We start from the raw sequence: 11,787 nt of genomic DNA, 5'->3' as shown, positions 1-11,787 counted from the left end.
GTAATGGTCATATGTGGGCCAATTAGGGTTTTTAATAAGATCGAGTTAGTATTGGTTTGGGCCTGTCCAAGCCAAGTTAGGGAAGCCCACTAGGGCTGGCCGGCCACCCCCTCATATAAGGAGATGGGACGGCTAGGGTTAGGGTTAGAACCAGTTTGAATTTATTCTAAACGCTATCGCGTGTGTGCTTGGTGAAGCATCCCTCCGGGGACGGCGTCGCCGTTTATCTATTATAGTTGCTGCGGAGGTTCTTGTGTTCATCAAGGATTGTCGTGCTTTGGTATTGAGGCGTGGTGATCTCCATCACGTTGCTTGCTGGATTTATCCCCTACTTCAGGTTGTGTTCCACGCGTAATTGGGAGTATCTACTATCCCGGGTTCTCGCTGTGAAAGATCGGGCAACAACCCAGGAGGATCTGTTGGGATCCCCCTTATCATGTGGTATCAGATTTCTGGGTTGCTCACGGCGAGGTTTTGTTGATCGATCTCATCGGATCGGTTTGCATCGGAGGAGTTTGGCTCTAGGTTGAAGGAGTTTGGTTGGAGGAAGATTGGTGCTGTTGTGGTGCAGTTTGCCTATCATCCATGGCTTTACGATCTGGTCGCGAAATACGGTAAATACGGTAATTCGATTCGGTAATACGCAAAATATATGGTTAATTCGATTCGGTAAATACGGTTTTACGGTAAATACAGTTTCTATACTTCGGTAAATACGGTTTCGTATAAAAATACGGTTCGGTTTCGGTAATAACCATATTAATTCGGTTCGGTTTCGGTAATAACCAAATTAACCAAAGTTGACGCGAATTTTTAAATAACACCTATTTTTTATGGACATATATTTTGTTTCTATATTTTTAAAGGCCAAAGTGATTATGTTACGGGAGACATAAATGATAAATAATGAAAATACGGCAAGATTTAAAAAAAACTGCACATTACAGACTTGAAACAATGACAATGTGGCCAAATTAAAAAAAGATGCATATTACAGACTTAAAAAATGAGAATGCTACCAAATTAAAAAAAATGATGCACGTCAAGTACTTGAACTCAAGACCTGCCAAGCATTTGACGTAAAGTACCACATACAAACCACCACGCTGTGGCACTTCTACTGTGTAATTTGCACTTGTAAACAAATATAAACGTTTTACATGAATTAGGGATGGCCTGGAAAGCAAAATTCATTGTTGGGCTATGTTGTTCGGTTTTATTCGGTTAACCACGGTTTTTCCGGTTTTAAACAGAATTAACCGAGTTGTGTATGGTTAGCACTTTTGCTAACTGTAACCTAACCATAAAACCATAAAAACTGAAATTCGATTTCGGTTAGGTTTTTTTCGGTTCGGTTTTCGGTTTCAGTTCGGTTATGTGCAGTCGGACCAGGACCGGCCGACCGGACCCAGAACCAGATCCGGTCCTAGGACCGACCGGACTTAATTTAGTTTGCTTTACTTATTTTTATTGCTGTTAAAATGAATACTCCTGAGAACACCAAGTTGTGTGATTTCACTAGCACCAATAATAATGATTTTATATGCACTCCTATTGCTCCACCTGCTACTACAGCAGAATTTTATGAAATTAAACCTGCTTTACTAAATCTTGTTATGAGAGAGCAATTTTCTGGTGTTAGTACTGATGATGCTGCTGCCCATCTTAATAATTTTGTTGAACTTTGTGAAATGCAAAAGTATAAGGATGTAGATGGGGACATTATAAAACTGAAATTGTTTCCTTTCTCCTTAAGAGGAAGAGCTAAAGATTGGTTGCTATCTTTGCCTAAGAATAGTATTGATTCATGGGCTAAATGTAAAGATGCTTTCATTGGTAGATATTATCCTCCTGCTAAAATTATATCTTTGAGAAGTAGCATAATGAATTTTAAGCAATTGGATAATGAACATGTTGCCCAAGCATGGGAAAGAATGAAATCTTTGGTAAAGAATTGCCCTACCCATGGACTGACTACTTGGATGATCATCCAAACCTTTTATGCAGGATTGAATTTTTCTTCAAGGAACCTATTGGATTCAGCTGCTGGAGGTACTTTTATGTCCATCACTTTGGGTGCCGCAACAAAACTTCTTGATGATATGATGATCAACTACTCTGAATGGCACACTAAAAGGACTCCACAAGGTAAGAAGGTAAATTATGTTGAAGAAACCTCCTCCTTGAGTGATAAGATCGATGTTATTATGTCTATGCTTGTTAATGGTAGATCTAATGTTGATCCTAATAATGTTCCTTTAGCTTCATTGGTTGCTCAAGAAGAGCATGTTGATGTGAACTTCATTAAAAGTAATAATTTCAACAACAATGCTTATAGGAATAATTTTGGTAACAACTATAGGCCATATCCTTCTAATAATGGTAATGGTTATGGTAATTCTTACAACAATAATAGGAGTGTACCCTCTGGTCTTGAAGCCATGCTTAAAGAATTTATTAGTACACAAACTGCTTTTAACAAATCTGTTGAGGAAAAGCTTGGTAAAATTGATGTTCTTGCTTCTAAGGTTGATAGTCTTGCTGCTGATGCTGATCTTTTAAAATTGAAAGTTATGCCTAATGAAGATGAAGATATTAAGTCATTTGCTACAGCAAACGCTATCCAAGTTCGAATTAATGACAATATTAGAATGATGGCTGAATTGCATGCTAGGTGGGAAAGAGAAGAAAAACTAGCTAAAGAGAATAATGTAGCTAAAGTTTGGACTATTACTACCACTAGTAATGTTGATGCTTCACATGTTGCTAAACCTCCTACTATCAATGGTAAAATAATTGGTGTTGGCAATGTTTCTACTCCTAATACAAAGCATGCAAAATTGCCTGAAACTGCTGAAACTGTTTGTGATTAGAGTGCTGAAATTTTTCGGAGTATTGGGGACAATGATCCCATTGCTTTAGATCATAATGGTTTTGATTTTGATAATTGTCATATCTCTGAAGTTATTAAGTTCTTGCAAAAACTTGCTAGAAGTCCTAATGCTAGTGCTATAAACTTGACCTTTACAAAACATATTACAAATGCTCTCATAAAAGCTAGAGAAGAGGAATTAAAACTTAAAGCTTCTATTCCTAGGAAGTTGGAAGATGGTTGGGAGCCCATCATTAAGATGAAGGTCAATGATTTTGATTGTAATGCTTTATGTGATCTTGGTGCAAGTATTTCTGTTATGCCTAAGAAACTTTATGATATGCTTGACTTGCCACCATTGAAATATAGTTATTTGGATGTTAATCATGCTGATAATTCTATAAAGAAACCTTTGGGGAGAATTGACAATGTTCACATTACGGTTAACAATAACCTTGTCCCCGTTGATTTTGTTGTTTTGGATATTGAATGCAATGCATCTTGTCCTATTGTTTTGGGAAGACCCTTTCTTCGAACTGTTGGTGCTATTATTGATATGAAAGAAGGAAATATTAAATATCAATTCCCTCTTAAGAAAGGTATGGAACACTTCCCTAGAAAGAGAATGAAGTTGCCTTTTGATTCTATTATTAGAATAAATTATGATGTTGATGCTTCTTCTCTTGATGTTACTTGATTTTCACTTTCTGCGCCTAGCTGAAAGGCATTAAAGAAAAGCGCTTATGGGAGACAACCCATTATTTTATTTCTGCAATTTTTGTTTTATATTTGAGTCAAGGTGCTTGTTACTACTGTAGCAATACCTTTGTATCTTTACTTTATTGCATTGTTGTGCCAAGTAAAGTCTTTGATAGAGAGTTGATACTAGATTTGGATTTCTGCGCAGAAACAGATTTCTAGCTGTCACGAATTTGAGCTGTTCTCTCTGTAGGAGAATCTAAAAATTCTGAAAAAATTCGTGAGTAATCCTCAGATATGTACGCAACTTTCATTCAATTTAAGCTTCTTCATCTGAGCATGTTAAGTGCCTCGAAAAAATTCGTCTTTACGGACTGTTCTGTTTTGACAGATTCTGCCTTTTATTTCACATTGCCTCTTTTACTGTGTTGAATGGATTTCTTTGCCCCATTAACTTTCAGTAGCTTTGGATAATGTCCAGAAGTGTTAGGAATGATTGTGTCCTCTCTGAACATGTGAATTTTTGATTATGCACTAACCCTCTAATGAGATTGTTTTGAGTTTGGTGTGGAGGAAGTTTTCAAGGGTCAAGAGAGGAGGATGATATAATACGATCAAGAAGAGTGAAAAGTCTAATCTTGGGGATGCCCCCGTGGTTCATCCCTGCATATTTCAAGAAGACTCAAGCATCTAAGCTTGGGGATGCCCAAGGCATCCCCTTCTTCATCAACAACTTATCAGGTCACCTCTAGTGAAACTATATTTTTATTCCGTCACATCTTATGTGCTTTACTTGGAGCGTCTGTACGCTTTTATTTTTGTTTTTGTTTGAATAAATTCGGATCCTAGCATTCCTTGTGTGGGAGAAAGACACGCTCCGCTGTTTCATATGAACACTGGTGTTCTTAGCTTTACTTTTAATGTTCATGGCGAAGGTTGAAAACCGCTTCGTTTATTGCTATTTGGTTGGAAACAGAAAATGCTTCATGTGGTAATTGGTATATTATCTTGAATAATTTGATACTTGGAAGTTGTTTTGAGCTCTCAAATAGATCATGTTTAAGCTCTTGCATCATGTAGTTTGAACCTATTAGTGGAGAATTACTGTAGAGCTTGTTGAAATTTGGTTTGCATGATTGGTCTCTCTAAAGTCTAGTTATTTTCTGGTAAAGGTGTTTGAACAACAAGGAAGACAATGTAGAGTCTTATAATGCTTGCAATATGTTCTTATGTAAGTTTTGCTGTACCGGTTCATACTTGTGTTTGCTTCAAACAACCTTGCTAGCCAAAGCCTTGTACTGAGAGGGAATGCTTCTCGTGCATCCAAAACCTTGAGCCAAAACTTATGCCATTTGTGTCCACCATAACTACCTACTATGTGGTATTTCTCTGCCATTCCAAAGTAAATTGCTTGCGTGCTACCTTTAAAATTTCATTCATTGTCTTTGCAATATATAGCTCATGGGAAAGTAGCTTAAAAACTATTGTGGTAAAGAATATGTCGCTTATGTATCTTATTTCTTAATAAGTTGCTTGTTGAGCGGTAACCATGTTTCTGGGGATGCCATCAACTTTTGTTGAATATCATGTGAGTTGCTATGCATGTTCGTCTTGTCTGAAGTAAGGGTGATTTGCCATGAGTTGTATGGTTTGAGTATGCATATTGTTAGAAAAGAACATTGGGCCGCTAACCAAAGCCATGTATCATGGTGGAAGTTTCAGTTTGGACATTAATCCTCAATCTCTTATGAGAATATTATCTGTTGTTGAATGCTTATGCATTAAAGAGGAGTCCATTATCTGTTTTCTATGTTGTCCCGGTATGGATGTCCTCAAGTTGAGATCTATCAAAAACGAGAAATCAAATGCGATCTATCTCCTTGGACCTTTGTACAGGTGACATAGAGGTACCCCTTTGTGACACTTGGTTGAAACATATGTAATGCAATGATAATCCATGGAAATCCGAGCTAATTAGGACAAGGTGCGAGCACTATTGGTATTCGATGCATGAGGCTTGCAACTTATAGGATGTCTTATGCATAACACATATGAATTATTACTACCGTTGACAAAATTGTTTCCATGTTTTCAAAATAAAAGCTCTAGCACATGAGTAATCCCTGCTTCCCTCTGCGAAGGGCCTTTCTTTTACTTTATGTTGAGTCAGTTTACCTACTTCTTTCCATCTTAGAAGCAAACACTTGTGTCAACTGTGTACATTGATTCCTACATACTTGCTTATTTGCACTCATCATATTACTTTGTGTTTATAATTATCCATGAGATATACATGTTGAAGTTGAAAGCAACTGCTGAAACTTATATCTTCCTTTTGTGTTGCTTCAAAACCTTCTATCAAGAATTTATTGCTTTATGAGTTAACTCTTATGCAAGACTTGTTGATGCTTGTCTTGAAAGTACTATTCATGAAAAGACTTTGCTATATGATTCAGTTGTTTAGTCATTATCTTTACCATTGCTTTGAATCACTTCATTCATCTCATATGCTTTACAATAGTATTGATCAAGATTATGATAGTAGCATGTCACTTCAGAAATTATCCTTGTTATCGTTTACCTACTCGAGGGCGAGTAGGAACTAAGCTTGGGGATGCTTGATACGTCTCAAACGTATCTATAATTTCTTATGTTCCATGCTAGTTTTATGACAATACTCACATGTTTTATATACACTTTATATCATTTTGATGCATTTTCCGGCACTAACCTATTAACAAGATGCCGAAGTGCCAGTTCCTGTTTTCTGCTGTTTTTGGTTTCAGAAATCCTACACAGGAAATATTCTCGGAATTGGACGAAACAAAAGCCCACGGTCTTATTTTCCACGGAGCCTTCCAGAAGACCGAAGAGGAGACGAAGAGGGGCCACGAGGCGGCCACCCCACCTGGCGGCGCGGCCAAGAGGGGGGGCGCGCCGGCCTATGGGGTGGGCCCCTCGGGCGCCTCCCGACTCTGCCCCTTCGCCTACTTAAACTCTCCGTCGCGAAAACCCTAGTACCGAGAGCCACGATACGAGAAAACATACTGTGACGCCGTCGCCGCCAATCCCATCTCGGGGGATTCAGGAGATCGCCTCCGGCACCCTGCCGGAGAGGGGAATCATCACCGGAGGACTCTACATCATCATGCCCGCCTCCGGATTGATGCGTGAGTAGTTCATCCTTGGACTATGGGTCCATAGCAGTAGCTAGATGGTTGTCTTCTCCTCTTGTTCTATCATGTTTAGATCTTGTGAGCTGGCTATCATGATCAAGATCATCTATTTGTAATGCTACATGTTGTGTTTGTTGGGATCCGATGAATATGAAATACTATGTCAAGTTGATTATTGAGCTATCATATATGTGTTGTTTATGATCTTGCATGCTCTTCGTTGCTAGTAGAGGCTCTGGCCAAGTTGATACTTGTAACTCCAAGAGGGAGTATTTATGCTCGATAGTGGGTTCATGCCTCCATTGAATCTGGGACAGTGACAGAAAGTTCTAAGGTTATGGATGTGCTGTTGCCACTAGGGATAAAACAACAATGCTTTGTCTAAGGATATTTGTATTGTTTACATTACGCACAGTACTTAATGCAATTGTCTGTTGTTTGCAACTTAATACTGGAAGTGGTGCGGATGCTAACCCGAAGGTGGACTTTTTAGGCATAGATGCATGCTGGATAGCGGTCTATGTTCTTTGTCGTAATGCCCTAAGTAAATCTCATATTAGTCATCATGATATGTATATGCATTGTTATGCCCTCTCTATTTGTCAATTGCCCAACTGTAATTTGTTCACCCAACATGCTATTTATCTTATTGGAGAGACACCACTAGTGAACTGTGGACCCCGGTCCATTCTTTTACATCTTAAATATAATCTACTGCAATCATTGTTCTCTGCTGTTCTTTACAAACAAACATCATTCTCCACACCATACGTTTAATCATTTGTTTACAGCAAGCCGGTGAGATTGACAACCTCACTGTTAAGTTGGGGCAAAGTATTTTGATTGTGTTGTGCAGGTTCCACGTTGGCGCCGGAATCCCTGGTGTTGCGCCGCACTACACTCCTTCACCAACAACCTTCACGTGGCCTTCATCTCCTACTGGTTCGATAAACCTTGGTTTCTTACTGAGGGAAAACTTGCTGTTGTACGCATCACACCTTCATCTTGGAGTTCCCAACGGACGAGTGCTTTACCGTCACAAGGAAGCTACTTTCTGGCGCCGTTGCAATCCCTGTCGCACGTCAGCACACCTCTCGGGGGCTGCGATTTGATCTTAGGTGAAAAGTGTGTTTCCTTTCGGGTATCAGTGCTGGAAATTTCCGCCTAGATGCTTGGGATTTACGCTATTCCTAAGTCACATATAAAGATAAAGCTACTCTAAGAGCACCAAGCCGGATTTTCAAGAAAATTCACCTTGGCGCTCGAGGGCTACATCGATGAAGTTCTCTTTGGAGCAACAAGCCGAAAAATTTCTACCTTGACGCTTAGGGGCTAAGTTTCTGAGCATCGAGTCTCCTTGGAGCAAGCCGACTCAACGCTCGGGGGCTACATTTGGTTATGTCAAGAAAATTTTCAAGATGGCGAAAATCCAGCTGACTAGCCGGATCCATACCTATATTTGGTAGTCCGATCCGCACCAAAATTTTGGTAGCCGGATCCGCACCTAAAATTTGGTAGCCGGATCCGCACCTAAATTTTGGTAGCCGGATCCGCACCTAAATATTTGGTAGCCGAATCCGCACCTCAATTTTGGTAGTCGGATTCGCATCTCAATTTTTGGTAGGCGGATCCGCACCTCAATTTTTGGGAGGCGGATCCGCACCTTAATTTTGGTAGCCGGATCCACACCTATATTTTGGTTGACGGATCCGCACCTATATTTTGGTAGTCGGATCCGCACCTATATTTTGGCTAGTTAGATCCGAACCTACATTTTGGCTAGTCGGATCCATACCGAATATTACGTGAAGTGACCGTTGGATGGAATCTTCGAAGAATCTGACCATTGGATCATGAAGTTTCCGACCAATACTTGGTTGGAGATATGAAGTTTGGAGTCTTTCAAGATTCTCTATTATTCGTTCCAGCCAAAGGATGAAGATACATGGTGGTGATGGCATATGGCCCACCGGGCGGCCCAGTTGCTGTTGATCAAGATGGAAGATGTCCAGCCCAGGAACAAGGAGCTGGATCCCAATCGGCCTACTGAGGTAGCCGGATCCTTGGAGGCCCATGGAGGTAGCCGGATTCTTGGAGGTCTATGCCAGGCCGTGAAGGCCCATGAAGGAAGCCGGATCCATGACGACAAGTTAGGCATAGGTGGATCCTTGACGTACACAGCAATGTAATATTTCGTAGTTAGGTAACTTGTATTCCGGGTAGGACTCTCCATAGAACCCTGGATCCGGGCGCCTATATAAGCCGGATCCTGGGAGCCCTTAGGGCAGATCTCGAGCTAGAAACGAGACAACCACAACTCATTGTAACAACGCGAAAGAGCCCAGATAATTCCAGACAAGCAGCAGGACCCTGTCCTCGAGCAGGTGTTCCGAAGCTGGGTAAATCGCGTATCACCGTCCCGAGGACTCTCCGCCCAATAACCCCTACTTCTTTCCCCCTCGTGAGGATCCCTCCTTCAAGGTACCGTCGAATAGGCAACGACGCACTGGCCGGAGTTGCTGCTGGTGGCCGACGCGTTCCAGTAGCCAGATCCGCCCGCGACTCCAACTTGCTGTTCGTTCGGTACTTTGGCAAATTGCAATTGGAGTGATAGATTTTGTTTTATTTCTGCATCTTCAGCTATAACAAAAATTCTTAATGCTTACTGTATTCGTCTTCACGCCCTCTCATAAGTAGACCATCCCCGTGTTTTCCTTCTTGAAATACTTAATAGGCTTTATTTATATTGGTCCCTTCTTTCTGACCACAACGCACGGCCAAAGTGTTAATTCATGGCAGGTTCCGTGGTGTACAGAAAGGGAAAGAGTCCTGGTTCCTCACGAAATTTTGCTCAAATTTGCAATGCAATTCACAAGCAGCTATTTTCTTATGTTAGGGGCCAAGTGAACTGAAAAGTACAGGTTAACATTGTACTCCTAAAAACGACTACATCTCGGACAAGTTTTTCACTGTTATGATTCCGAGTTCTCTATTATCCTAACCTATTTCATTTTCCTGCAGGGTGCTTATTGCACATGATGCCGTCGAAAGCTTCTAAAGTTGTTCAACATCATGTTTTGCTACCTACGTGCAATGATGTGTATATATGCATCCCATAAACGTATATGTACTAAATTTAATCTGATATAAATGCTCAACGCTTTATGCTTTTGTTTTTATACTAAAGAATCTTATAAAAATATACTTATCTTTCTTTTTGAAAAAAGGTTGCAGTAATTAGCAATTAACTTTTTTCCAGGGGTACATTTGGCTGTTCGAAATGCTCTACTTATGAGAGGGCTTGTGGCGATGCACTCGGAGGCATTTCCCGCCTTTTTTCGTAGCAAACGCACAGGCATTGTGGTAGTTTATAATCTGAAAATACATAACTTAGTGTCTTACCCCTCTTGTGCACTTCATATACATACACCTAATCGTAAAGCGTGGTGTGTGGGGGGGGGGGGGGGGGGGGGCACCAAAACGCCGCGTTTAGCAGCGCGGATGCAAGGCACGGCGTACCAGGCTCGGCCCACGAATGTTTTGTACGCGCACCCACCAACCTGGCTGTCATGCGATCGACAAGAAACCTGACCAAGTTGGCTCTTTAGGTTTTTTCCGCTTCCTGGCTTTTTTTTTGTTCCGTTTTTTCTTTTAGTGCGACCAAATTTAAAAATGTGAACAAATTCAAAATTCGATAAAAAACAAAACAATTGAATGAATTCAAAATTTGAACAAATTAAAAATCCGAACAAAACAAAATAATCAAAATCCGAAAAAAAATCAAAATCTGAACAATTTTGAAAATCTCGAAAAATTTCAAATCTGAACGATTTTCAAAATTTCGAATTTGTTAATATTTTTTCAAATCTGAATAAAAGTTTAAAATCCGAGCAAATTCAAAACCGGGACAGAAAACAAAATAGGAAAACCGACCAGAAAAACCAATACAGAAAATCCGAACAGAAAAAACAAGAAAACCGCACAGAAAAAAACGCAAAAAATGGCAGAAAACCGGACAGAAAAATCGATCGTGTTGCAGTTACCCGACGCGGAAAGGCATAAATGGGCCCGGCCCATGAAGGCGACAACGCGTGCGGCGCCGATCGTATACAAATACACCCTATAGGATTCGGAGCTCATCAATGGCATTATATCATAGCCCATGAGTACAGTCCCCGTCGGCGTCGGGCAACACTCCGCAGTCCACCCATCCTTGTTAGGGCGTCTGCCGCCGCCACGACGACCAGAAGAGGTAGGTAGCTCCTCCGATCCTCGCTTCCATCGCCAATAAATAAGCTAGACCCATCGATCGATCTGATCCTTAACCACGGCGACGGACCGGTGCAGTGCAGGTACTACGAGCCTCAAGGACGGCGACCCGCCGTACGCGGCCAGGTTCTACGACTGCTGCGGCGCCGAGGACCCCAGTGAACTTCAAATATCATACAACTGACCCCATTGGAAAACAATTCTAGCTTCGTCCCTGGAGGACCCCAACGCCAACGCCAACGGCTGCGGCACCGGCTTCCATCTCTCCTACGACGACCCGGCACAGGAGTCTTAATTCTTGCTGTCAATGATTAATCCGAGTCCTATACATGGTGGGAGGCAAAATTAGTTTCTCTGAACCCTGCTTCCAGTGAACTGGATTGTGTGAAGAAATTAAACAATCCGACAGACAAGATTAAATTTAGACTCGTGTGCAAACTAAATTCTGGCTGCGATGAATCTAGCTCTGTCTCTGAACTGACGTGGTGTGTTGCACTCAGACAGACTCTCAGAGCTGAGAAGTCTGAAACCCGTACACTGTTTCTCAAGGGAACAAATTGCATCTACGCCCAGCAATAGCGCAGGGAGCGAAAGGGCCGAGCATTGCTCTGTGCGTGCACTGACGGGAGACCAAAGTCTACTGCTTGTTGTTGTGGCTGTTCACCATATACATCAAGCTACTCTGACTTACAACATTGGGCACCAGTTAATTCAGATATTATACACACAACAGGAACAGGCCACACTTTGCATCCCCTGGCATTATTCATT

Source organism: Lolium perenne, chromosome 4 (genome assembly GCF_019359855.2).
Source record: "Lolium perenne isolate Kyuss_39 chromosome 4, Kyuss_2.0, whole genome shotgun sequence".
In the NCBI taxonomy this organism is placed as follows: domain Eukaryota; kingdom Viridiplantae; phylum Streptophyta; class Magnoliopsida; order Poales; family Poaceae; genus Lolium; species Lolium perenne.
The sequence above is the reverse complement of the archived record's forward strand: the minus strand, read 5'-3'. Positions refer to the sequence as shown.